This window comes from Dipodomys spectabilis, unplaced genomic scaffold (assembly GCF_019054845.1).
Source record: "Dipodomys spectabilis isolate Male_0828 unplaced genomic scaffold, ASM1905484v1 ptg000043l, whole genome shotgun sequence".
Taxonomy (NCBI): Eukaryota; Metazoa; Chordata; class Mammalia; order Rodentia; family Heteromyidae; genus Dipodomys; species Dipodomys spectabilis.
In genome coordinates this window covers 27,406,571-27,430,573 of record NW_024870720.1, presented here as the reverse complement: position 1 = coordinate 27,430,573, position 24,003 = coordinate 27,406,571, and the positions used below count along the sequence as shown (strand labels likewise).

General features: G+C 38.6%; 1 protein-coding gene across 1 annotated transcript in view; it reads right to left on the bottom strand.

Annotated features, from left to right (window-relative positions):
- Positions 1-10,115, bottom strand: part of Npffr2 (neuropeptide FF receptor 2) — a 45,182-nt gene extending 35,067 nt beyond the window's left edge. The window contains exon 1 of the mRNA XM_042678330.1: positions 10,013-10,115. The gene's annotated coding sequence lies outside the window, so the exon portion shown is untranslated. The remainder of the gene's footprint in view (positions 1-10,012) is intronic.
- Positions 10,116-24,003: the final 13,888 nt, after the last annotated feature.

Below are 24,003 nucleotides of genomic sequence, written 5' to 3'. Positions count from 1 at the left end.
CAGAGAGAAGAGCACTGAGAACCACAACACAGGAATAGGACAGACAAAAAAGTGCATAAATCAGAAGACCCACAGAATAAATCAGGAACCAGTTTACACAGCAACACTGGCTTGAGTAGGGGAGGGGGCTGAAGCCTCTACCACAAGGTAGGCCAGGTGCCCACTGTAACAGACTGACAGACCTTGCTGAGGGACAAACCCACTCCTCCAGAATGACCTTCCCACCATGACAGGCCAGCATCAGACAAGACCATCTCTCATTCTCCATGTCTTCGGAGACTTGTGACTAGGCATCATCTTGGAACAGGGTTTCCTAGGATCAGGTTCCTGGGAGTATTGAAAACAAGGGACAACTGTATCTCAGGGTGTCTTTCAGATATGGCCACAAAAAAACTGGTGGCCAGAAGCTACTGGCAATGACATGGTTGGCAGTCCTACTCTTATGTGTCAACAACAATTTCATTGTCTGAAGCCCATTCCAGAAGCAAAGCAAAGGGCTACGAAGCTCTGAAGTTCAGATTACAGGAGATTACAGTTTGAGCTCAGCCATTATGGGGCTTCAGGAATCCACAGCAAGGCAGGTTGTTGAAACTAAGCTACCAGGGGTTTAAAAATACAAACAAAACAAAATAACAAAGAATTACAACTCAAGGAGTGTTGGGCCACCTGTTGACAGTCTTTAGACTTTGGTTGTCAGATAGTTACCACAGGTGTAGTAAAGAGAGAGGTGTTGACTCAGGTGAGCAGAGAGCCCCCAGCAGGAGCTCAGGAAGCAGTGAAGGGCTCTGGTCAGTGGAGAACAGTTAGGTTATCACCCGAGCCCTCCGCTAGCACAGTGTTCAGATTTCAGCAGCTGCTGCCTGGCTGTTAGGGCTTGCTGCTGTCAGAGCTCTGAGCACAGGTCAGAGCTCAGGCAAAATCCCACAAACCATTCCCTTTCATAAGGTGACAAACTGCTGGGCAGGGACGGAAAGAACCAAGACCCAAAGGCAGAGTGCCCGGACCCCTTGGTTCCCCGTTTGTCTTCCATGTAGGGGACTCACAACAGGTTGCCTGTGTGCTGTCCCAGGAGGCATAAATGTGCCCAAAGTTGTTCAGTCCCAAGCGCTCACTGGCTGTTGAGATGTTACACACCTGTCACATAGACTACAAACCACTGTACAGTCAGCAGTGGCCTGTAGTACACAAAGAAGAGAAGGGTACTGGCTGTTACTTGGAAAATGTTAGGAAAGATAAGGGAAGAAGTTCCACTCTCATCACCTGACATCAAATGTACTACATTTGAAGTACTACATTTGAAGTACAGCTTTCTCACACAGGAGTCCCAATGTGGTGGCAAATGGTTTTCTATGATTTTTTTTTTTATTTCACACTTTTTAAAGCCTTAAAAGCAATCCCCACCAGGTAATTCTTTCCCACGCATGAAATCTTTTGGTTTACAAGGACAAAGTGTATCCCAAGTTGATTCAATTAACACTTATGAGAACAGAAGCAGTTGAGAAACATTAAACTTGCCACTTACATATTAAGAATCTTTTTTTCTGATTAAAAATAGCACACAACTATTAGAAAGCATAGAATATAAAACCAAAAAAAAAAATTAAAAGCTCCAATTAGCACCTGCTGGAGAGCTACTGTTGTTTTCACTTGGAGAGAGCTTTGGGTAAACAGCCGGGTTCTTTACTCATGCCTGTAAGAATCAAGGAGGTTGGGAGAAGAAACAGAGTTTGACATCTATAAAATTTTTCATTGTTCCATGTTGGATCTTCCTGATTATAAAATGCATATCTCTCTTATTGTTTAAAAATGAAAGAGAGTGAGGTGCCAGAGGCTGACACCTCTAATTCTAACTACTCAGGGGGCTGAGATCTGAGGATAACTGTTCTAAGCCATTCCGGGAAGACAAATTCAAGAGACTCCTATTTCCAATTAATTACCAAAAAGTTGGAAGTGGAGCTGTGGTTCAAGTGGTATCCTTGAGTGAAAAAAGCCAAATGAAAGTTCAATCCCCAGAACTGGCACAAGAAAAGAAAGATGTTGTGATAAACATAGTTGTTCTGGCTCACACCTGTCATCCTAGCGACTCAGAAGGCTGAGACCTGAATATCTAAATTTGAAACCAGCCTAGACAGGAAAGTCTGTGAGACTCTCATCTGCAATAAACTACTCAAAAACCTAGACATGGCAATGTAGCTCATGTGGCAGAGAACTAGCCTTGAGCAAAAGAACCTCAGGGACAGTGCCCAGGCCCAGAGTTAAAGCCATAGGACCAGCAAAATAAGAAAAAGAAAAAGAAATGTATCCTCCCTATAACATCCTCTCTTGAGTATTAATAGCACAGATATTTAAAATGTAGAAAGGCAAACCTTAAGTTACAAAAGCATTAGTGGCCTCTCCCAAGAGGTCTCTCCCAAATGAGTCACCTAGGATGTGCTATTCCTCCATCAACAAGTCCTAACAACATGAGTGAAATGCTATGTGATATACCCCCTATGGTATCTCCTCTGTTGCCACTGTATTTGATTTTGGTACTCTGGTATTATATATACATTTATTTGAATTAGGGAAGGGAAGGGGAATAACAGAATGGTGAAACAAAGGACAACGGGGGAACCAACGCAACGTCAATATACACAAGACACTATGTTGAAAATTATCTATACAGCTTGGGAGGGGGATGTGGGAGGGAGGGAAAGAAGGAGAAAAATGAGGGAAGGGGTAACAAGTTTGACAAGAAATGTACTTATTACCTTATTGATGTAACTGTAACCCTTCTGTACATCACCTTGACAATAAAAAAATTAAAAAACCAGCTTGCTATAAAAATAAATAAAACAAATGGGTGAAATAAAAAAGAGAGAAAGAAAGATAGAAAGAAAGAAAGAAGGAGAGAGAAAGGAAGGAAAGAAAGAAGGAAGGAAGGAAAGAAGGAAGGAAGGAAAGAAGGAAGGAAGGAAGAAAGGAAGGAAGGAAGGAAGGAAGGGAAGAAGGAAGGAAGGAAAGAAGGAAGGAAGGAAAGAAGGAAGGAAGGAAAGAAGGAAGGAAGGAAAGAAGGAAGGGGAGGGGGAAAGGAAAGGAGAGAAAGAAAGAATAGAAGGAAAAAAGGAAAAAAAGAAAGAAAGAAAGAAAGAAAGAATCAAGGAAAGAAGGAAATAGCAGGAAAAGACAAAATGGAAACTGAGCTTTCACCTGAATTTAAAGGTTTAAACAAGAAATCTGTCTACTATAGAGACTTTATAGCAAATACCCTTGCCCACAACCCCTAGCCCCATTTTCAAATAATAGTTTCATTAGTAACAAAACTAATGTGGTGACTTTTTGCCTTACAAAATGCATCTATCTCGAAACAGTTCCAAATTGAGGTGGATGAACTGTTAATAACTACTAATCGTAAAATCTTGTAAAAAAATTAACCATTATTAACATAGCATGTATCTCCAATATTTTTATTTATTCACCGATTCAGCATCTGTTGTGAATTTAAGCTTGCTGCTTACACCAGGCTAACAACCCTGGGTAAAGGACTAGCAAATATTCACCATGTAGGTATGAATTAAATGACTGGAGAATCTGGGCAGTCGGGCTAAGTACACCAAGGTGATCTAACCTTGACAGGGTAAGCCTTCTTGGAGAAAATCAAACAGGAAGGAAGAACTGCAGTTAGGGAGGTGGGAAGGGAGGTGAGTATGTGGGCTGCAGGAATCAGCACATAGCAAAATAATCTGGAGGAAAGAGAGCCTGGAAGAAGTTCCCAATGGCTACAGCCTGAAGATGAAGAACTAGTGTAGTACAATGAAAGCTGTGACACAGCATGATTTGGTCCACAATAAGAACAATAAGAACTCGGATAGTATCCTAGAAGTAACAGATTTTAAATCTATAGAAACATGACCAAACATCACTGTTTATACTTTTAAATTTTCCACAATTTTTTCATGTGCTAGCAATGACATAAATGTAATCATCTAAATGAAAACTATAGGTAGGAATAGTTCCTAACAGTGCTATCTTTAAATTTTACAGTTTATGGATATTAAGTTATTTTGAAATCTTTACAATTTCACTCCAGAAACGTTCAAGTGCTCACTTTCAGCCATGTTATCACTAGTTTATTTCTTTTAAATCACCAGTTTACATTGTTTTGATCAAAGTAATTACGAACTGGTGAAATGACAGAATCTTTATCATGGTTTTCTTTTGTGAACATAGGAGATCTTAGTGTTTTTCTTAGTAAGTTTTATGATATCGTTATTAAACACATTAATCCTCTTACTATCTTATAAAAAATTTTCCATATTTGACTTTTCATTTTTTAGAAACAAAAGCTACTTATTTATTAAATGCACTTGTTCCAAAGGCATATGTAGCTAATATGGGTAGCTTATGCCTATAATCTTTCCTACTTAGGAGGCTGAGATCTGAGGATTAAATTTGGAGGCAGCCCAGGCAGGAAAGCCCTGGAGTCTCTTTTCTCTAATTAACCACCAAAAACAGCTGGAAGTACAGCTGTGGCTCAAATGGTAGAGCACTAGCCCCAAGCAAAAAATGCTGAAGGACAGCTCCTAGGTCCTGAATTCAAGCCCTAGGCCTAGCACACAAAAAGCATTATTTGCTGTTAACAATATTTCTGAAATAGATGACCATAAACTGCCAGTGTAACTAACAGATATTGACTTTAAAGAAATTTTGAGAGCACATGTAAACAATTGCACCTACAAATATACTTAGCAATTAAAGTAAGGAAAAGTCTTAATAATATATAACATAATATACTGACTTTTTAGTTTTAATATTCTTCTATTATTTAATATTCTTCTATTCTTTTAATATTTTTCTACTTTATTTTTTGAAAACAATTTAAATAATATATTAAATGACTTTATTTTTAATTTTCTTGAGTTTCATATTTTTTCTACTTTATTTTTGACATAATTTAAGGTTTATTTCTTATGTGAAATGATAATGTATTGAAATTAAAAATTAAAAATTGGCTTAGTTGTTGTAAGACTGATTTTTCTAAAAGATAATATGATAGATAAAAGTGTCTTAATGTTTTATCCCATTGATTTCATTGTTGTACTAGATTGCTTAGGTAATAATGTAAAAGTAGTGATGTAATTGTTTTTCTGAATATTTTTTATTTGTATTTGGTTGAATTAGGAATGTCAACACAAAGTTACAGAGAAATGATTGCACTATATTTCTTATTACTTGTATGTATACTGTAACAAATGCCTGGATGTATGGTTTAAATTTGAATTTACCCAAATGCTTCAGTATTAGCAGAAATAAATGTTAAATGGCAAAAATGATCCAAAAAATGTAAAAGTTATAGTATGGTTCAGAGGATATACCATAACCTTCAGTGGCCAAATAATTACAAAATTAGTTTTTAAAAGTTAAACAATAGAAAATACAGAAAAGGTCCTTAGTTCAAATCCCAGTGCTTACAAAAAATGAAAAGGCCCAAAAGGTGATGCCAAGAGTAGTTTATTATAAATGCGACACATGCTTCTGACCAGGAGTAGAAGCCACACTCTTAGAGTAAGCCCACATTAAGGTTTTTCCTATGCCAGGAATTCAGGGATAGGAAGTAAAAGGGAAAGGAAAATACTGACACTTTAAATGAGCAATATGCAGATTTCAAGCGATATCTCCTTCTTTAAGGGAAAGCAGTGAGCGTCTAAGAAATCCCAAGTCCAAGTGCCACCTGTTTAAATGTCCGCTTGGCGAGGAGATGAGCCAGCCTCCTGAAAGCAGTGTTAGTCTACGTAAGTAACAGACTCCCCTCTAATTCCACTAGGATAGAAGAATCACAAGGTCATAACCAATCTCCAGCCTTCAAATTTTTCCTCATTGACTTTCAGGTTCTGAGGAAATAAAAATTTGAACATAGATAATGATTCAATTTAACTGGATTCTGCTGGGGCTACGTTGAAGAAATGTTTCTCTAAATACTCTTCTTCCTAGAGTTTTAAAGAAAAATTCCCTAGACTGGTTGAGTTTAATAAAGTTATGTTTGAGCAAAATGAAATTGGTTTATGAGTCAGAAAACTCTCAGAATCACAGCAGGTGCAGAGAATTCCCATCATCATCAACATCATCATCATCATCTTCATCATCCTCAGACTTCATTTACAGGAAAACAAGTGAGCTACACACAGACAAAAAAAGGAAACTTAATTGGCAGTCTGACAATCAACTAGTCAATTGGATGGAATTAACTACAGGACTATCTACCATGAACCAAATCCAGTTATTGTGATTAAGCTTTATATTAGTTTAGTCTGGACATGTGCCACACGTCCAGTACAATTCTGTGATCTCCTACAAAATATCAACATCAGAAAACACTGAAGACCCAGAGACAATGTCTGCAAAACAATGTGGATGGGGACTAATTATTTTTTCACTGTGAGAAATGAAACCATGAAAACATATCCAGACTGACTTCCAGCCCACTATCTTCCTTGTGAGACTGAGCTGTAGGCTTTATAGTGGACTTTAATGCTCCTTACTTCTGCTTCTAGAACTTGCTTTAAGATAGCTGTATTTTTTTCCTGGATATATAGCTTTAACTTGCTTGTGAGCTTCTCTAACTCTGCAGTGTAGAACTTAAGCATGCATGTTGGAAGACATCAGGGATTAGCCGGATTTCCTAAACTGGTGAGTTTACTTTGGGAAAAAATTATTCCTAAACCTTAGTTTATCATCCAAATAAGGAGTGTGTGTGTGTGTGTGTGTGTGTGTGTGTGTGTGTGTGTGTGTGTGTGTGTGTGTGTGTGTGTGGTTTCTAAAGTCACAGGGATTAAGTGAGATTGCATATACAATGTTAAACCATAGTTTCTCAAACTATGGTGTTTCCTAAATTTTAAGAGAGAGCAAGCAGAGTGGTAACATTTTATATGCTTCCTAGATCCTCTGGAGTTCTGAAAACATGAGCCAAACGAGACTTCCGTGAATGACTAGAAAAAGAGGCCTGGATTCTGATGGAACATGCTTTAGTCTCCTGCTGCCACAGTGAAGCCCAGACTCCATGCACACACCTGGTTGAGACCCTTTCTATATAACTCAAGGAGAAAATAAGAAATGACAACCATAATATTTGGAAACTTCCAAATTTTCATATGTGCAGTTATGGAGAACCCACTATTTGATAGTTCTCAAGTTAGCCTTCCTTCTTTCTATTTTTTTTTTTTTAAATTGCTGGTGTGGTATGATTCAATTGTGCTGTTAGTCTCATGGCTATTATATAACCTGACTGGTTTCTTATCAGTAACCAAAGCTGCACCTAGTGTGACATGGGAAGTAGAATAGGATGAGTTTTCTCAGTCTTATCTGTCATTGAAACACATTTGCTTTTTTGCGTTTTCCTAACTACTTTCATTTCAGGAGGAGGTGGTCAAGGCTGGGTGCGATAACAAACACAGCATTCCAAAACAGGCTTTGATCTTCTTTTTGCCTGGATCCTGTGGCATAGTATATTAAGTGGCCTGGTGATTGGCTACCCACAGATTGCCAGAGGGATACTGTAATCAGCTTATTGTCTCCCCTGCCACAGCCAGAAATCTAATTAAATATGTCAAAGATGGGCATCTCAAAAAACGCTCCAGTGCGTCTCACCTGTGCCAGATACTATACCAGGCACAGCCAATAGTTCATCCTACCCATGCTTCCCATAGGTCATATCATAAAGGAAACACTGATGGTGCAGAATTTCAGGACCTCGCCTAAGGGCAATGGCTCTCCAGTGGCACACAAAGGACATACCAGCCTTTACATTCCAGATTCTCTGCTTTTCTACCATAGAAGTGGAAGACCTAGGAGAATGAAGAGATTTTAGAAACAACAATTTAATTCACCCTTTTACTTTCAAGCCTGCTTAAAGTTAAGTAATTTGCCTGAAGTAGAAAAACCAGTTGGAGGCTTGACTGGGAAAAGAATTTGATCTCTACAAAATTCTCTAATGTCTATGAATCACTGGAGAGCCATCCTGAAGAGCTATTGCTGCAGTGGCCAGTGCAACTCACTGCAGGGCCAGTACATTTTCAACTGCCTTTTAGGTGAGAGACTCTTCAGATCTCTGATGTTCAGCTTCTAGGTAATTGGAAAACTCACTTTAGAGCCAGTTCATTTGACAAAACTAGAACTTAAAACCAAAGAGAAAGAAAAATCGATGGTTAATATCAGGTTAATGGTAGGAATAAATTCATGTATTTTGGGGGTCTCCCAACATACATGTTAAGATTATTAACATGCAGTATAAGAGGTGTTATAAAATATGAGATTACATTTAATATTTCAGAATACACATGATAGCATTTACCTAAAATCAATCTTATCTCCATTAAAAGAGAGTGGTATTGTACAGAGCTGTGACTTTTAAATATTAAGCTTATACATACACCACACATAATCAAGAACAATAATCTACAACAAATGAATTAATTTTTCAAGGACAATCCATTCACAGGATAACAAAGAATTTAAACCTATCCATTCTATAGCCTTTGACATGAATAAAAGGGAATATTGCTAAATAGTATGATAAACACCTATGAGATAAAATAAAATATATCAAACATGCCAGCTACAATAGACATATATAGATGAAACAACATAATATAACCCTCAAATACTCCTGAAGTTGCCTATAGACATCAAGGAAAAGTGGATGATGGAATGATATTGAAATCTATAAATCTGATAGATAAGTATCAGCAATATCATAGAATATACACACATACATATATAATGTAACTTCATGTTTTATGTTGTTATCAGGAAATAATGATAATGTATTTTAGATTGCTTGCTATAATACCAGTCTTTGTTACTAACATGTACCTTTAAAGATAATGAAGTGAATAGTGTTGCTATTTAATGAATCAGCCTATAGTAGTTTTTAATAAATGGGAAGTGAACTTTGTGTACAATTGTCACTCAACTTTGTTGGTAACTGGTACTCTCCATGAGCATTTCATATCAATTTTCAAATTTCAACCACATCCTAAGGTATCATTTAGCTTTACTCCAAGTATTTTGTTTTAATTTGGATTCCAGCTGAAACAGAACTAGGTCCTTAATTCAAAGACCATTGTCTTATTCACACTTTCTTCTCATTAATGATCTGGATTATAATTGAAACAAGTTTGAATAATTCAAACAAGTTTGAATGAATTGATGAAAAATAAATCACCTCATAGTTCATTTTACATTAAAGATCTTTTAAATCTTTGAAATAAGTACAACAACATTGATGGAAATTAAGTATTTTTTTTATTTCTTAGTTTGGAGTTTCATCTTTCATAATAATAAAATATAATAATGTGTCAGAGTGGAAATCAATTTCCTCTTCTTCAACACCAGTCACCATATCTGACCAAAAGCTGCCCTTTTGGGAAAAGCCTGGTAATTTGAAAGAGGAGTATGTACTAGAACTGAAAAGAAATCTGTCATGCTTAGAGAACGCTGAGACCTCGCCCAGTGCCTTCACTGGGAGCTCGGTGGTGTCCATGCACCCAGACAAGAAACCATATTTTCTCTTTCCTGGCAAAAGGAAACACACAAAGGGAAGTCTCTGACACACACTAATCTCTGTTTGGAATCATCACAAATGCAGGAAATGAACAGCTTAGAAAACTTTCCCCAATGAACACCTTCTCCAAGGAGGCTCAACAAAGTTACAGCAATATAGCTCTAGAGAGAACGTGGTGGTACTTCAGGACCTTGCCCCCAAACCTGGGATCCTGGGATCCTAGGGGGCTCACAGCCAGGGTGCGGGGAAGCCCCCAGAACCAGATCCCCGCTCTGGGGATGAGGTGACTCCACCTAGTGCCAGTGGAATTAGAAAGGGAGCTGAAAAGGCCAAAAGAGGAAACACTGGCAAATTCCAAGGCGAACAGCCTCAGTGGATCGCGAAAGTGCATCATGAAAGCCAGCAAGGGGGTGGAGACATGCGAAAGGGTCTCACACCCAACCCCACGCCCACCTGCCCGACCAGTATCCTTACCTGATCTTGGCGAAGGGAAAGATCTCTGGACAGGCTGGAACCAGCAACCACCAAACAGAACTTTAGCAACAGGTTCTGTCCCTCTCCTGGCTCATGCTACTTTCCCCTTCTCCCAGGGCGTCTCAGACCAGACCAGCGCTTGCCTGTGTCTACTGCAGCCCAGCCACACTCTCTAGCCGTTTTCCCGGGGTCCAGGGCTGCGCAGCTGGCGGGGCTGGGCGGTGGAGGCGCGGGCTCCCTCCCGCCTCGTCCCCTGCACTGTCAGGAAGGTACCAGGCAGCTGCGGGAGGAAAACTAGAGAAGCAAAGCACGTCCTGCTAAAGGCGTCTAGCTCCCCTGCGGGAAAGGCGGAGATTATTAGCAAAGCAAAGAAAGCCAGCTAGGATCCGCGGGCGTCCTTGATTGCTTGTTCCACAAACCTGCACAGCCCATTTCGCTCTCCTACGTCTGCTTCTCGTTAGCAAAATAGAAATGTAGATAACGTCAGTAAGTAGATGATCTAAGATTCTCCACAGGCAAGAGTGCCTAGAATGGTCGCGAAGCAGAGTAAGAGTTCACTAAATCCTTTTTTTTTTTTTTTAAATAAAGCTTGTGGCTCAGTGGATAGAACGCTAGCTGATGAGTGAAAGTGTCAGGTCCCGAGTTCAAGTCCTAGTCTGGGACCAAAAAGGGGGGAGGGGGAAAAGGAAGAGCAAGGAGAGGAGGAAAAGGGATATGAAGTCTACGATAGATGACAGACTTGAGCCACCTCCCTCAGCCCAGAAGCAGACTGTGTTGAGGTCTTGCAAAAACATCTCTCAGCTTGCAAGAAAACCTCTGGGATTTTGGAACTCTGATATTAATCAGAACTGGAAAGAAAGAATCAAAGGATGACACACAATGATTCGACCGCATCATGACTTTCCTAGAAGGAATTTGCTAGTAAGACCTGATCATACTTAAATTTTAATACATTAACTTAGAGTTTACCCAATGAGTAAGAAGAGTGCAAGGCTAGAGTCAAGGGCAGGGAACTTGTAAAACATTTCCTTACCAAGTATCTGTAATTATTTGTAATCCACAGTCAGGCACTGAGGTTCCGGGACCTGTCGAAGACCACAAGGTTTGCATTAAATAGACAAAGTGGCAAAGCCAAATTCATGTGTCTCACTATCGCAGCTTCCCGTTGAGAGTCCCTTTTTAAATAGAATGCCTTGATTTTGGATTGCTCTCACTTGCTCTCTCTCTCACCTCCCTTTTCTCCCCCTTTCCTTCTCTCCCTCACTCCTTCCTCCCCCCACCCATAAAGAGTATCATTCCTAAGATGTAAGTCTTAGTTCATACCAGTTCCTCTTCTCTAACATTTATTAGTCAATTCCAGGCACCAAAAACCAGTAGGGGATAAAAAGACATCGATATTGAGCAAGCCAAGTCCCAGTGGCTCATGCCTGAACTCCTAGCTATTCAGGAGACTAACACCTGGAGGATCACAGTGTGAAAGCAGCCACTGAATATTAAAAGTGTAAGAGACTCTGTCACTAAGAGCATAATGATGGGCTGGAGGGATGGCTCGAGTGGTAGAGCACCTGCTCAGAGCAAGAAAGTTTATGTCAAGCACAAGGGCCTGAGTTCAAGCCTTGGTGCCCTTCCACTTGTTCACAGTCCCCCCCCCCTCAGAAAATGTCTTTGAGAAGAAAAGAGCAGCCAGAGCTTTGAAGAAAAAAATAGATCTAAGAATAATCTGAGACTTAAATCAAGATGTTAAAAAATGAAGATAATTACCCCCATATGATCCTTCTTAGCACTGAAAACATAAAAGGTATTGAGATGAATGGCAATAGCAATGAGACAGTGAGGTAATGTCTAGCTTGTTATTATACATTTTAGAAGAAATATGAAAAAATTGTTAGGTATTATGAGTTAACTTCTGTAAGTTATAAACCAAAGCACTACAAGAATCATTCTCTTTATTGTTCCCCTGTACTCAGTACTGAAAATATTGCATGTGTATTAAACTACTGAAAATATTGCATGTGTATTAAACAGGAAAAGAGTCTGAAATACTAGGGAAGGCCCTAAAATGCACCCGTACCTGACTGTGTCTTTAAACATTGCTGGTACACATGGATTTAATTTCCACCCTTTCATTACATGTGCTTTCTTCCCTGACTTGCTTAGAAGAGCTCACCTCCCTCCCAAAGCCTATCTTTACAGCTACAGCTTCCTATTTGCTCCCAGAGTTTCAGATCTTTCTCTTTCTGTCTCTCACTGTCTCCCTCTGTCTCCCTCTCTCTCTCCCTGCACCCCTCTCTTTCATAGTTCTCTTACTGCGATCAAATGATTGATTCTCACTAGCTTTAAGACAGACTCAGAAATGGAAAGACTTGGAAAAAATTATAGTAAGTGAAGTAAGCCAGGCTCAAAGAAACATAGGTCCCATGGTTTCCCTTATTTGCAATAGCTAGTATATGTCTAGGACAAGCAGAAAAGCTCAAAAGCTATGTATATATGACCATATAAGATGAAATGAACTAAGCAAAATGAAACCCAAGATAGAGACACAAGTGGTTTTATCTTTCTTTTATCTTTTTAATGTATCTTTTATCTTCCTTGCTGTTGTTTTTAATGTATTTATAATGTACCATGTGATATTTTTGTTTCTTTTGTATGTTCTTCTCCCATGGTATAACCCCTGTTTCCACTGTATTTGATTCTGGTGCCCTGCATCTTGTATATACATTTTTCTAATTTGAGGAGGGGAGGAGAAATAGCAAAATGCTGAAATAAGGATGCATGTTGACCCATTGTGACAATGAGGTGTATAAGACACTATGTTGAAAATGAACTTTACAACTCGGAGGGGGTGTTGGGGAGGTGGGTAAATGTTGGGGATGGTAGGGGAAAAACAAAGGAGGAGGTAACAATACGCAATAGGATATGTACTCATTACCTTACTCATAACTGTAACCCCTCTGTACAGTATTTTTACAATAAAAATATGTACCAAAAAACAACAGCAACAACAATAAAAAAGACAGATTCAGTCTCTCCCATTAGAAACGTAACAAAATCTTGATTGCTTTCTTGGAAACATTAAAAACGACACCCATAGCAGCCTTCTTGGGAGTAAGCACACTATAAACCACAACCCGATTCTGAGGTTTTTTTGTTTCCTCGCTTCCTGCTCACTCACCCGATCCAGTCAAGTTTCTGGCCCTCATAGCCTTCAGTGTCACAAAGATCATCCGCATCCTCTAGGTGAGTTAGTATGGTAGAGATTTTTCACTCCACTTCTTACTTGACATTGAGCAGCTTGATTTCCTGAGCAGATCTTCTCATGTTATCTAATTAATAATACTCTGTTTGGTTTTTCATTTATTACTCTACATCTCTGGTTATTTCCTTTTTCTATCACAGTTTCAGCTTTTCCTATACCATTAACACTACAGGGGTTTTTCTTTACTGCTCAGTGCTGGAGTTCTCTTCTTCCTCTGAATTGATTTTTTGAGCATTCTCATCCTTCTCAGTGGCACTGACTAATTACCATGTTCAAGTTGAAGATTCGCACAGACCCATCTACAATCCTTTTCTACTCTGAGTAGCAGCCCTACTTAAATTACCAGTGGCTATCTCAACAGAACTAAATGGAGAAGTCTGGTCTCTTTCCTAAAATGTGTTCTGTAGTTCATTCATTTCATTACTATCTGAACTACTAAGTTCACTATTAGGTAAAAATTATAGTTAAAGGAGATGGAGGAGGACAATAAGAACTTGAACCGTGATGGCTTTTCCTCTCCATTTTGATTACCTCTGTACTGCTTGTTGAAAGAAGGGAGGGAAGGGGACAGAAGGGGGAAGGAGGAGGAGGAGGAAGAATCAGTGGCTTAGATGATTCATGCTTAGCTTAATTGATTCAGGAGGGTGAGATCCAAGGGCAGTGGTTCAAAGCCAGCCCAGGCAGGAAAGCCTGTGAGACCCTTTAATTAACTAGCAAAAAGCTGAGGTGCCTGCTCACTAGACTCAATCTTGTAAGGCCACTATTAGCCATCAAGATCTCACTTTTGCCGTATAAATAAATAAATAGACACGAAAAACACAAAAGCCTTATTTTTATTTTTGTGTTAGTATTGGATCTTAAACTCAAGGCTCCTCAGGATGGTGCTCTACCATTTGAGCCACACCTTCACTTTCAGCTTTGTGTTGGATAATTGAAGACAGGAGTCTCACAAATTTGCCTGCCTGGGTTGGCTCTGAACCTCAGTCTCAGTCTCCTGAGTGGCTGAGATTATATGTATTAGCTACTGGCACCTTGCTCTCAAGTTCAAATTTTTTTTTAATTAATTAAGATTTAACCCTGTTCTGCATGGATGCTGGTATCTGATACTTGTAGTTCTGGCCACTCAGACAGCTGCAATCTGAGAATTATGATTCTAAACCAGCCAGGGCAGGAAACTCTGTGAGAGTCTTACCACCAATTAACTACCAAAAGCTGGAAGTGGAGTTGTGGCTCAAGTGGCAGAGTATCAGCCCTGAGTTCAAGCCTAGTCCTGGCACATAAGAACAAAGCAAAGCAAAATAAAACTACACTGTTCTATTGAAAAAGTATTATAAATGCCAACTCTGGGCTTTATGCCTGAAGATAGATTTCTCGTGGTTCACAGGATAGAATGAAAATGGGTCCCTGGCTGCCTTTTGAGTAGCCTGGCTTTGGCTTATGATGGAGCCCGTGCTTTATTTCCAAGGTAGAAGCCTATCAGCCACTGGGAAGTCAGGCAGCGGACATTCTCCATACGCTTCTATGGAGGTGTATGCTTTGACTTCAAGGCTTGGAAATTTGAATCACTGATTTATTTTCTCTCTCTAGGAACCAATTGCCATTCCTCTTGGTTGCCCAGATGAAATGCACACTTCTCCTGCCCTCTCTCAGTAGATTTGTGTAGTTTACTCCCCTTTACTGACTTGCAAGTCTCTTCAATATTTCTTAGGGCTTCTACTCTACCATTCGAGGCGCAGCTTGCTTGATTCCTTCTTTCCTTCTTTTCTTCTTTCCTTCCTTCTTTCTTCCTTCCTTCCTTCTTCCTTCCTTCCTTCCTTTCCTTCTTTCTCTCTTTTTCTCTCTCTCTTTCTGTCTTTTTTTTTTGAACAAAAAGGAAAAAGTTGCCAAGCATCATGCACCTTTCAATATCCAGGGTCATACACACATAGTAAAGATGCTTTGGTCAACAATGACTGCAAACATATCAAACATCCTCTAAGATAATACTGAAGCGTAAAATAATACTGAAGCATAAAAGTTCCTATCACCATTACTTTTATCATTTTGATACTGTTTCATATTTTTACTTTTAACTGGTGACATTTTTCTTAAAATGCAAGGGTTACATTTTTTTGTTGAATATATCAAAGACAAATAATATATCTGTTAAGAATTCACAAGGGTAAAAAACATGAATAACTAATGTACAGAATATAACTAATGTACAGAATTGTAAAGATAAAATTGAGTATTCCCAATAATCAGGAAAATACAGATTAAAATAAGATCGAAGTACAATTTTCTTATTTAAAGTAACAAGTATGTGCTTTTGTAAGTGGTGTGAAATGTAGCATAGTCCATTTGAAATGGCATAATACTTTTGAAAAACAATTTGACTGTATATATTAAAAGAAAATACTTCATAGATGTTTATATAGTAAGCTCATTCTTGAAGTGCAGCTAAAAATAAATATTAAGAACAGAAATGTATTAATTTTAATTGAGCAGAAGGAAGACAAGAACTGTGTGGAATGTTAATAGCATTTATATGGCTGTAAAAGTTTAATTGAGAACTAAAGCTGAAGCCAAGTGCTGGTGGCTCACGCCTGTAATCCTAATTACTCAGGAGGCTGAGATCTGAGGATCTCAGTTCAAAGCCAGCCCAGGCAGGAAAGTCTGTGAGACTCTTACCTCCAATTAACTACCAGAAAAAATGGATGTGGTGCTTTCACTCAAAGTTGTAGAACTCTGTTTTGAGTGAAAAAGCTCAGGGATAGTGCCCACGCCCTGAATTCAAGCCCCATGACCAGTGAAAGAAAGAAAGAGAGAAAGATCATATATAGCTTCTGGCCTTTTCTGCTTGTCCTACACATGTAGTAGCTATTGCAAACAGGGGAAACCATGGGCCCTATGTTTCTTTGGGCTTGGCTTACTTCACTTAATATAAATTTTTCCAAGTCTTTCTATTTCCTAATATATGGGGTAATGTCATTCTTTCTGACGGAGGCATAGAATTCCAGTGTGTGTGTGTGTGTGTGTGTGTGTGTGTGTGTGTGTGTGTGTGTGTGTGTGTGTGTGTGTGTATCACATTTTCTTGATCCATTCATCTACTGAGGGGCATCTGGGTTGGTTCCATATCTTAGCTATGGTAAATAATGCTACAATAAACATTGTTGTGCTGGTAGCTTTAGTGTGGTCTTGTTTGTGATCATTTGGGTAAATGCCCAAAAGTGGTATTGCTGGGTCAGAGGGGAGCTCTATGTGGAGTCTTTTGAGGAACCTCCATACTGCTTTCCCATATAAGATGATGCTAAGTGAAATGAACCCCAAGATAGGGACACAAATATCTTTTTTCTTTCTTGTTATTGTTTCTAGTGTATTTATAATGTACTATGTGATTTTTTTTTGTTTCTTTGTTCCTCCACCAAGGTATAACCCCTGTTTTCACTGTATTTGATGTCAGTGCCCTGCATGCATCTTGTATATACACTTCTCTAATTCGGGGAGAGGAAGGGAAAGAACAAAATACTTAAATAAGGATACAGGTTGACCCATTGTAACAATGAGATGTACAAGACACTATGTTGAAAATGAACTTTACAACTTTGTGGGGGGAGTATTTGTGGAGCTGGGAGGGAAAGGATGGTAGGGGGAAAACAAAGGAGGCAGCAACAATGCTCATTAAGAAATGTACTCATTACCTTGCTCATGTAACTGTAACCCCTCTGAGGTACAGCATTTTGACAATAAAAAAGTACAAAAAAGAGAGAGAGAAAGAAAGAGAGAAAGAAGGAAAAGAAGGCAGGAAGGAAGGAAGAAAGGAAGGAAAGAAGGAAAGAAGGAATCAAGCAAGCTGCAGCCCAAATGGTAGAGTAGTAGCCCTAAGAAAAAAAGCCAAGGGACAGTAACCAGTGTCTGAATCCAAGCCCCAGTAAAGGCACCAGGTAAAAAGAGTTTTAGTTAGTTTTGATGGCAGTGCCAACAAGGAGAAATAACTACAGAGTAATAGTGAGTGAAATAAATACGCTATTTTAGGTAAATTAGGAAGATGTGCAAAATTATAACTGCTTCTGGGCCGTGTTCAGGTGAGCATTTGAATAAGAAAAAGTCTATATATTATGATTAAATAGCTTCATTCAACTCTCAAAAAATTATTTATGTCCCATACTTCTCTCATTCAGAAATGTTTACTTACTTTCATGTGCTTCAATTTTGTAAATATAATATGAAGGCATTAAACTATTATTTTTCTAGTTGAAAAGAATATATGATCTAACTTCCAGTTTAGCAAACTGTCTTTCTCCCTTTCCATACTCAACCATTTCTAGTCTAAGAGTGAATAATTCACTCAACAATATTCACTGACTATACTGGGTAAAGTTTTCATAGGGGTGGGTAAATGGATATAACTTAGAAAAATAAATAAAACACTATTATCTTCCTTCCATCTTTCCTTCCTTACTTCCTTTTGTTTCACTTGTAAGACAGGGTCTCACTGTGTAGACCCAGCTGGCCTTCACTCACTATGTATCCTAGGTAGGTCTCAAACTCACAATAGACTAACCACGTTAATCTATTGAGTGCTAGGACTACCGACACTTATCACCATGCCCAGCACCTTAAAATACTATCTTAACTCAGAAAACTTTCAGTTTTGTCTGTAAGACACATGGTTAGGATTCTACAGAGTCCAAATGAAGAGATTAAAACAATTAAGAGGAAAGACAATTAGTGAGAGACATTTGATCTGTGTCTCAAATAATTAGAACCACTTGGACATGCAGAACGGTAGGTAAAATGTGGCCTAGTAATCCCTAGCCAAGGATACACCATGGGCAAAAATGCAGGTAGGGAACACTAAAGATTCCATAGAAAATGTTTTGCTTAGTTTGGCAAATGCATAGGCTATGTGAGGAAGTACAAATTTAGTCTTTGAAGACTTCTTAGGGCTGGGCCATTGTGGACTAGGAAATAGCATGTGCAATTGGTCACATAAAGGAGGGGCTTTGCATTTGCTTGTTAAGGAATCCTAGTAGCATGCCAGAACCAAAGCTCACACAGACAACATGACACAAAGAACACAAAAATGCCTTGGAGGAGTGAGGTGGCCAGACCTAGTCTTGTTTCATATTCCTTGGGAGCTCCGTGAGGAATACAGCAGAGCCAAAGCAGTCTGTGTTCTCCATTGAAACACTAAGATGCTGAGAGAGCATGGCTCCGGATCAAAGCTATGCACAAGAGCTCTGCAACAATCAGCCCAAGGAGATAGCACCCTACTCCAAATGGCCACAGGTGGTTGATATTAGTTCAAGGGGTCAGACCTAATCATCACTGCCAGGCAGGAAAGCCTTTCCTTTTTCACTTCCAAATTTGAGATGTCATCTGAGGAGACAGCAGAGCAGCTTAAAAGAACACATTTAAGATAAGATTTGGAGTTTCTAAACAAAAGAGATTATAAATACACGAGATTTGGTCTCTGCATCCCTTCATATGGTGAATCATATCAACTGGTTACAGAAAATAAGGAAACTATGTTATGTTGTACATGAGAGTATAGTACATTATACAGGTATGTAACTCTGAGATGCCTTGATTGCTTTGTTTACTAGTATGCAGTCACAAAGATGTACCCAAGTTTCTTAAATATTATTTCCAATAGTATATCTTAAAATGGGGAATTTTCAAGGTGGATACCAGTGGCACATGCTGGTAATTCTAGTTATTCCAGAGGCAGAAATCTGAGGATTGAAGTTCGAATCCAGCTGGCTGAAAGCCAGACCGGGCAGGAAAGCCCATGGAATCCTTATCTTCAATTAACGTTGGAAGTGGAGCTGTGGCTCAACTGGTAGATTGCTAGCCTTGAGCACAAATGCTCAGGGTCAGTACCTGGGCCCTGAGCTCAAGTCTCAGGACCAGCACCATAAAAGAAGAGGGAAAGTGGGTGGGGGGGAGGGGAGGAGTATGGGAAGGGATGGGAAGGGGAAACAAGGAGGAGGCAACAATGTTGGTAAGAAATGTACTCATTATCTTACCCATGTAATTGTATCTCCTCTGTATGGTATTCTCACAATAAAAAAAAAAAAAAAGAAGAGGGAAAGTATTTCAAAAGGTGCTTTAAAATTATAAACACTAATTTTGCTTATTTTATTCACTATACTGATCCCTTTATAATAACTACCCTCATTTAATGATCATCAGAACCATAAAAAGTATTCAAAATATTCTTTTGGAACTACTTTATTACCTTTTGCCCTTTTTGAGGAGGAGGCCATGCTCTCGCTTAGCTTTTTCTGTCGATGGCTAGTGCCCTACCACTTGAACCATGCCTCCACTTCCAGCTTTTTGCTGGTTAATTGGAGGTAAGAAATAGTCTCTCTGATTTGACTGCTTTGGGCTGGCTTCAAACTGCCATTCTCCAATCTCAGCCTCCTGAATAGCTAGGACTCTATGTATGAGCTTCTGGCACCTAGTTATTTTACCTTATTTTTACAAGTGAGAAATCTTTTGTTCAAATTATGAAGAATATCTTGTAACAGTTTATTTGATCCTTATAGCACAAAATGATAAGTGATTTGCAAATCTTTTTTTTTCTTTTTTTAAAAATATTTTATTATCTTTAAGGGGTTGTACAAAGAAGTTCCCATTCTACAAAACAGTATATAAATACAATGTGTCTGATAACACTGTCACCCATCGGCTCCTAACCCACCCCTTCTCCCACTTTTCTTTTCTTCTTTTTTTTAAATTGAGATTAGGTGATTACACAAATTTCATATATTTCACAGTATTGTGGAATAGTGATACTTAAAGTCACACACACATTTTAATCTTCACCAGGCAAATTGTCATTATCATGGTCTATAAAGTTTGTGAATTCTGTGAGCTTTGACAATACAATCATTTCTTCCACATCAGGCGATGTTTACATTTCTTTCCTTTTGCTTAATGTAGGCTGTTCCTTTTTTCCCTCTCATTCCTCCCTTCCCATTGCTGTCTTTGGGTTGCTTAATTCTTTTTCTTCTATGTCCACTGCAGCTGATGGGCCCCTCTGTTGTATGTTTTCCCATTTCCCACTGATTCTGTGTCCTCCTCCTACCTTCCCTCCATTGTGCATATATATATATATACCATATATGTGGTCAATAACACTTGAAAATCTTAATGTCATCTTAAATCCAATATTCCTTTCAAAACTGCTAGTCTGACACAGCAATTCTATGGTGGGCTGAGAGCATCTTTTCCTCCCAAGTCCCCAGGTAATATGACGTTGCTGTTGTAGAGACCATACTTTGAGTAATGAGATCTAATGGAAGGGAGCCATTTGACCCAAGGTTATACAGCTAGTAAGTGAATAGGGACAGTATTTGGCCTCCAAATATATTTGAGCCCCAAGACATTGTGATGGTCCTTTATGCCTTGCTAATTCTATACAAGTAAACTATAGCTAGTTCATAGAAAGACCAGGGGTCTTTGATGAATGGCATGGTAGCTAAGTAAGGCTTTATCATGAATGTCTGAGCTAAGACTCCCAGACAATAGGTAACTTAAGCACTTAAGAGCAGGTTTACTTCCGAACACTCAAGTTGTTTCACTTCTACATACATAGTAAAGAGTCAGTCGGTCAAATAACTTCTAAATAAAATATATTTGACCTTGTTTTTTATGTCCCCACAATGTAATGCAAATAGCATGGAATAATGTTAATAAATCAAAGAAAGTTATTACTGATCTTCTTCCCTCATTAGCTTCCCTTTTGTATTGGACTATGTGATAATTTTTCTGCAATTTCCAGTTGCATATAATATAACAGTAATGTCTAGTCATTTCTAATTACTAAAATGTTTAGTTACATGCTAAATTTCTTTTTCAGTAGTTCATTTTAAACTATTTCAGCTGCTGCCTTAAAGAAAACATGGTTTACTGCAATAATAATAATATGAAAGATAAAATTAAATGAGATGCCTCTGGGAAAAATGCATGATATAACAGCAAATGCTTAAAGAATGAGTTCTCATAATAGTCCCCATAAAGGGATATTTGAACAACACAGGAACATTACAATGTGCAGCTTTCATTCACTACATTTTATTAACTCTGAAATATTGGTTTCTGGGTTTTCTGATGTTCTCATAAATTTGAGAATTCAGCTTAATCTACTAAAGAAAAGTAGATTCGTGGTGTCAATTCAAAATACAAAATAATCTAATCATAATAAAAAACGACTACACCTATTTATCAGCCATCTGCCTAAAGGAATGATTTTCTTCAGGGAAAAGACCAGACCTTTTCTTACCAAAGGTTTTGAGCTTACATAAAGCCTAGAACTACAAGCAATCTAAAGATGACCTATAATGCTTGGTATTCAGTAATGATTCTGATTAATGATTATTCAGGTCAGAGACTGCAGTCATTAGCATTGCACTAACCCTTCCCATATAGAATTTTATGCTTTGTAATAATGTGATTTCCAAATGGTATTTACTGCAGAACCATAAGAAAGATAATCTCTGGAAATGAGGCCTTCACTAGATGATTAGCCAGGTTTGGGATCATCTAAAGTACTTTGTAAATCTATCCGAGACTCCTACTAACTGAGATAATGAAGCAGGGTATTATTCCTGTATTTTGTGGATATGAAAGATTTAAACCTCAGAGATGCTCTTAAAGTTGACCATGTTCATATCATGGTTAGAGAGAAAAAAAAATGAAGACATCTAATGCTAAATTTCATGGGTTTTTTTTTGTTTGTTTGTTTTGGTTTCTTTCAGTACTAAAAGTGACTAAGCTAAGCTACTTCTTATTGTTTTGGGGGGTTCTATCAGTTGAACTCAGGGCCTGGGTGCTGTCCCTGAAGGTTTCTGCTCAAGGCTGGTGCTCTACCACTTTGAGCCACAGCACCACTTCCAGTTTTCTGGTGGTTAATTGGAGATAAGAGTCTCATAGACTTTCCTTCCTCCGACTGGTTTCAAACTGCAATCCCCAGATCTCAGCCTCCTGAACAGCTAGAATTACAAGCATGAGCCATTGGCACCCAGCTAAGCTATTCCTTTGACAAGTGTCTGAATAGGGAAGTGTGAAGGGACAAAGAAGTGACAAAAGAAAATAAATAACAGTGCCACTGATAATTGATAGATTGTTGCTTTTTGCGTGAATCAGAGTTGTTGGCAACTTTATTTGAAATACTTGAAGATCTAGAAATTTCTTGAAGATCTAAAATGAGAAGAAAAACTTAAATTCTATAGACAGAACTTTATAATGAATATTTATTAATTACCCTCTGCATCTCAAAGTATGTTAGACTAAACCCATGAAGAACTTCAGATCTCTTCAACTTTTTCATCCAGTCTGCATACTGCTTCCAGATTAATCTACCCAAAAAGCAAGCCAACAACAACAAAATGTTTGCATAAATTATTCAAAACACCCAAAATTCGGAGGAAAACCAACGCTTTCAATCTCTGTTGCATGTATTTCATTACCTTTTTATTTTCTCATATGGGGCATTGGAACTGTGATTGTATTTGTAGGTTGAGGTCCTATCTGAATTTCTAAAAGCAAGAAAATAAACCCCGAATGGATATTAGAGAAGGGAATAAGCAAGAATGAGGTTTAGAAAGTCTAGGAGCTGGAATCTACCTAAGGACAGGAATAAGCTGTGTGGAGCCTTGACTGGTTTTAACCAGAAATACGGGAGGAGCGTACAATTCAAATACAAGAGAATAGCCAAGAGAAAGTGGCTAATAAATGAGAGACAGAATAATGATTAAATGTGAAAGCCTCTAGTACAGTCAGATTGATTTATCCATGCTTACTACCACCTCTGGGCTTGAATGAAACATCCCATATTAGGAATTTCAATCTAGGATCTAAAACAAAACAGCAAGACAACAACAAAAAAGCTTGAAAGAAAAAAGTGATTCTGACACTAGTTAGAACAGTAAGAAAAAATTTATTCAAGACTATCTTAACGACTTGGGGCATGAGGAGGCATGCTTGTAATCCCTGCTGCTCAGAAGCCAGAGGCAAGAGGAAGATGAACATGAGTTCTAGGCCATCAGGTAGTTAGAGAAATGTCTTTGAGAACTTGACTGTGTACCGTTGTACTTCAAGGCCAACAGCACAGTCAGACATACTTTCTAATGCTGCTATTTTCTTTTGCCTCACTCTGATTTATTTTTTCCTCATCTTGCTGCATTGTATTTGCAAAACTGAAACAAGGATGGTCTTTCCCTCCCAACCTAAAGTGCTATAATGTGGAGATCATTGGCTAAAGTGTCCTCTGCCTGATAGAATAGGCAAGATAATCTTTAAACAAGAGACTGTGAAGTAAGGTAGCACACAGTAACTCTGTGTGTGTGTGTGTGTGTGTGTGTGTGTGTGTGTGTGTGTGTGTGTGTGTGTGTGTGTGTGTGTGTGTGTGTGTGTGTGTGTGTGTGTGTGTGTGCATACCAGTACTGGGATTTGAATTCAGGGAATGGGCTTTTTTCATTCAAAGCTAGTACTCCACCACTTGAGTTACAGCTCCACTTCCAGGATTTTTGCTGGTTAATCAAAGGTAAGTCTCACTGACTTTCTTGGGCTGACTTCAAACTGTATTTCTGAAATTTCAGCCTTTTGAGTAGAGAGGATTACAGGTACCCAGCAATAATTTTTTTGTATTCTTCCTTAAGGATGGATCAGAATTTAGAATGAGAGTTTCACAGTCTCCACAGAGAGTGAACAAATGATACATTTCACTAATGACCTGCCATTCCCT